Source organism: Vicugna pacos, chromosome 23, assembly GCF_048564905.1.
Source record: "Vicugna pacos chromosome 23, VicPac4, whole genome shotgun sequence".
NCBI lineage: Eukaryota > Metazoa > Chordata > Mammalia > Artiodactyla > Camelidae > Vicugna > Vicugna pacos.
The window spans coordinates 5,603,960-5,608,791 of record NC_133009.1 but is presented as its reverse complement, the minus strand read 5'-3'; the positions used below and the strand labels follow the sequence as shown (position 1 = coordinate 5,608,791).

Genomic DNA, 4,832 nt, shown 5'->3' with positions numbered 1-4,832 from the left:
AAAGGTCCATAAAACGGAATTTCTAAATGCATTCTATTTAATTATACATTAAGAAGCATTCCAGTGCTGAATATTTCATCAGTGGCATCCCTGGCTGTTAGGATGTGGAACATGGGAGGGAAAAACAATCAATTAAAGAAATTTAGTATAACCCCAAACAGAGGTAATCTTTGTTTTACTGCCAAGTAGACAAACAAAGTTTCTAGAAAATTTTTAGAGTAACTGACCCCAGGCTTTCCAAAAGAAGCCCTGAACATAGTTTTGCCACATTTCATTTCTCAAAAGTAAGATTAGTAGATTGGTAATGATTTTCCAGCTCTAAGTATTTTTGATCCTTTTTCCACTCTGTTGCCTGACATTTCAGTGGAACTTGGTTTTGGTTAATTTCTTTGCCTGCCCAGTATGAGACCTTGTAACAGGTTATATTTTTATCTTTCTGGGCTGATCCTGGATGGAAAAAAGATGGATAGATGGAAACCTACCAATACGTTTCTCTGTGTCTCTGTTATCTTGGTAGAAGTTTTCTGGAAGATCCTGAAGCCTGAGTTCCAAAACATATTCCAGCTGGCTTAGTATGTATCTATCCCCATGTGCCAAACACAATGCCTGACACAAAGAATATGCTTAATACATATTTGTCGAAAGAAGGTATTTCATGTTATCCTCCTGTCTACTCACTTTCTCATGAATCAGCTCTGTAGGGAGGTGGTTTAAAGGAGGTAAGGGCTAGGTTTCCAAAGCAAAGGTAGATGGAAAGCTTCCTGGTCATGAGAATGTTCCCCATCCCCAAATTGTAGAGACAGGCAGCACTACCTAACAAGCTTCACATAAACCTCCATCCAAGTGCTTGGAAAGCCAGCCCTCAACCTAGCTGAGTCCCCTTCCTGTGTGTCAGTGTCTAGGGCTCCTGTCACTTTCCTGGAGCTGATTTCAGAAGCACTGATCTAGCACCCTTCGCCAAGTAGGGCTTAGTGACCCATAAGCCAGTTTCCAGATGACATGCACACACATCTCCTGCATAGGGGCTATGACATTTGTTTCCGGGTGTGGAGGAATCAAGGGGAAAAAACAGTATTCAATTCAAATATAAAAATAATTCATTTCAAATAAAATTTTCAGCCGTCCTATGTCTTGGCATAAAACTTGGTATAATTATTTCTGAGCACTCCCCTCCCGTCCTTATCCAAACTGTATCCATTTAGTTCACATCATCTTTAGCTCTTACAACAACCCTGGGAAGATGGATATTTCCATCCTTATTTTATAGATGAGACTGAGACTCAGGTTAAGTGACTTGTCTAAGCCCATACAGCTAACAACACAGGTTCATCTGACTCCAAGGCCCTTCTAGCTCAACACAATTTTGCCTTCTAATTCTTTCCTTTTATATTATTTAAAGAAAGCTTTTCAGGTTTCTATATACTCGCCATGTTTATCTCTTTTAATAGCAGCACGACATTCCATGACACTAACGCCACTGTTACTCATCCGCTCCCTGTTCTTGGGCATTTAGGTGGTTTCAGGTTCTTCATTGTGAGAAACATTTTCTGTGGTGTTGCTGCTCTTTTCCTCTTTTGAATTATTTCCCAGGATAATTCCCTGGAAGGTTTACTGGGTGAGAAGGTACAGATATTACATGGCTATAGCTATATATTCCTGAATTGTGGTATGTCATCGCATCTTGAAAGAGAGCACTGTCTTCTTTCACCAGCATCCTATGTGAGGTTTCAGACAAGCCTGGGAGATTCACTAATGAAAACAGCCCTTTGTCCCTGTATCTGCTTGGGTATGCCCCAGAGTCATATGAGATTCCGTGAAAATAATTTATTACATAAACATGCGTACTCCAAGATAAGATCTCACATGAGATAGTGTGATTCCTCTTTCCCAGGAGAGGTTTCCTTGATAAAGTTGTCTTTTTCTCTTTGCAGTCACAAGATCAGCAGAAGGTTTTTCAAGCAACTGACATTTCTTCTTGATTCAGACTGTCGCTCTCCATTCCTGTGTCTGGAAAAGGTGTGGCAGCTGTTAGCAACAAAACCTAGACTTCAAACTAGGTACAAAGAGTTGGAATAAATAACACCAAAGGAAGGAAGCCCCAATAGTCAGAGCTGAGAAAGGTTTTAGGAACTGTCAGGAGGAAGTAAAATTGCAGAAAAGTCATTCTCTAGTAAGAAGCTCTGTTTCAGCTGTTGGAAGGTAATTTTGAAATGTATATTAATATTTCTGAAGTTTAGTTATCCTATATGACAAGCGTACCATTGGAGGGTATTGGAAAGTTTAGATTGAAATGATACACAGTGCATAATGGGCACTCAATCCCAAGGCAGTAGGCATTGTGGGAAAAGTACAGACATTGAAGGCAGGCAGAACTGGTTTGGCTAGAGCTCTTTCTAGCCGGGTGACCTCGGGCTAGTTTTTAATCCTCTTTGAGCCTCAGTTTCCTTTTCTGTAAAATGAAGATTATGATATTTATCTACAGAGTCTGTTTTGCAGACTAACTGGGAGTGTGACTCAGATATATAGTAAGTGCTTGATTTTTAAAAAAAGAAGCTATTCTGTCAATATGATCAACCAAGTCTTCCTCTCCATCAGTGGTTCTCAAACTTAATGATATAAGAATCACCTGGGATATTTGTTTAAAGGTCAGATTTTCAGGCTCCACCCCTGGAAGTTGTTTCCATTAGTGTGGGATGGGGCCCAGGAATCTGCATGTGTAACTAAATTCCAGGGTGATTTATGTTGCTGGTAGTCTATGAACCATACTTTGAGAAACAATGCTCTATGATCTCAGGGAATAAAAAAAAAAATGTTCTTCCCATCACTGATATGCCGTTAAAACTCTCTAATGTGCAGATGTAAAATTAAAGAGATCCAAATATTGAATGATTCTATATTCAAGATGATTTATATAGTTCTTACCTACTTAAAGCCTTCAGGAGCATCCTAAAGTGACACTTCATCCTTTTAACACTCATGATATAGATGAATGCGTATAAAACTCTTCTTTGGAGTCAATTTATTAATCCCTCCCAGAGATCTCTCTCTGGTCTGAGGTACTTAGTTATCTCCCCCTTGGAGTGTAGACAGACATCCCGTCTTATCTTGTTTCACATTTCATTTGTGTCTCATTTCCCCAACTGGACTTAAAGTCCAAAGGCAGGGGCCAGTGTCATTTTTTGTTCTCCCTCTTCCATAAGCATCTTGTAAAACCTTTGTAGATGATGTTAGTTCATAAATATATTTGAATGAATGTAGATTCAGCAACCTGTAGCCTGACACTCATCGATAAATCCTTTACCACAAGAGGGGCTCAAAATGACAGTCATGAAAGGGTGAGCTCTTAGGCTTTGAGGTTTGGAGTCAGACAGAACGGAGTGCAGCTTTCAAGTCTGTGGAAGTGCCGTGGTCTCTCTGAGCCTGTTTTCTCATTTGTAGAGTGAATAACACCTCGCAGATTTGTGGTGGGGATTGAGAGAGAGTTCACACGCATCCTAGCAAAATGCCTAACACCTGTGGTTCTCTTTAAACGGTACATTCTTGCTCTTATTATTGTATTAAAAGTACCACATAGAAGAACATGATGGAACTGTCACAGATATTTCTCTTCAGATATAAAATAATAAACAACTGATTCTATCCCAGCAAAGCTGATATTTCCTTTCTTTCTTTTCTTGTCTCTTTTTTCTTTCTTATTTTTTAAGGTCTAGCATTTTCAGCGTTAAGTAATAAATCTCCAGAGGTTTGTATGGATTCCCGATGGAGATGGGGAAGGACACAAAGCAGCCATTTTACTAGTCCTAGGCTCTCATACACAGCAGTACAATCATGGTTTAAGTTTATGCTGCACAAGCCTCCTCTGTTCATGGCCATGATTATTATGACTTTTCTCCCATTACGGAGAAGCAACGAGCAGCCAGAATGAAGAATGAGCGTCCTACCTGCAAGGAGAAGCAGGGACGTCCAGCTTTTCGTATTACAGATCGGAGATTGATTAGTCCCAGGAGTGAGACAGACTTTGGGTTCCCTATGCAAGTCTTAGGGAAGCTGTGAGAAAATGGTTATAAAAGGGACAATCTGGGTTTATTTACTTTTTTAAAACATTGCCAGTTAGGTATCAGAGATTTTGTGCTATGGATGAAATAATATATACAATTTCTCCATACAAATAATAATTACAGTTTTATTTCTGCGGGCAAAAAAAAAAAAAAAAAAAAAAGGAAACGAATAGGTAAGAATAAGGTGGGTATTGTTTAAATAAACCAAGACAGAATGGTAAACAATCATTTTGAATTACATATGTCTAAGTAATAACATACAGAAAACATGGAAAAATGTAATAACACGTGGAAAATGCTTCTGAGTACATTTTACTTGAAAAAACGGGATAAAAAAATTAGTTTAGACTCAAAAGAGCTTTCTCCAACTCACCAGTGATGCAGAGCATTCCCAGTCCTGCCTGCCTCTTACAACAGCCAATAAAAAGCCTGTGCTTTGGTGGTGGGATTTTGACGTCATCAGCAAGCCAGCCAATCGCCCTGAAGATAATTTGCATAGTTCACACCTCCTAAAACTAAACCAAACCCAATTTCTTTTAAAGAGAGAATTGAGTGGAAGTGGAAATCTCCAAAAGAAAGGGAAGAAAATTACACTACCAAAGGAAAACTTGTAATGATGTTGGTATCAAAATACAGTGATCAAAATTATTACATCTAGTCTCTTTCGAGAGTACTTTTACCTTCTAAGCAAGGCACTCACTAGTATGTTTGTTAAAACTTAAGAACAGCTGACAAGCCATCTGAAGTTTAAAATGTTTTTTAAAAAAAATTCCT

General features: G+C 38.8%; 1 long non-coding RNA gene across 1 annotated transcript; it reads right to left on the bottom strand.

The window, feature by feature from the left end:
* Positions 1-1,555: 1,555 nt before the first annotated feature.
* On the bottom strand, positions 1,556-4,568 carry LOC107034659 (uncharacterized). The gene is made up of 3 exons (XR_012063424.1): positions 4,432-4,568; positions 3,942-4,047; positions 1,556-2,007 (listed from the first exon to the last, which is right to left on the bottom strand). It is a non-coding gene; the product is annotated as an uncharacterized lncRNA (long non-coding RNA).
* Between the last annotated feature and the right edge of the window lie 264 nt (positions 4,569-4,832).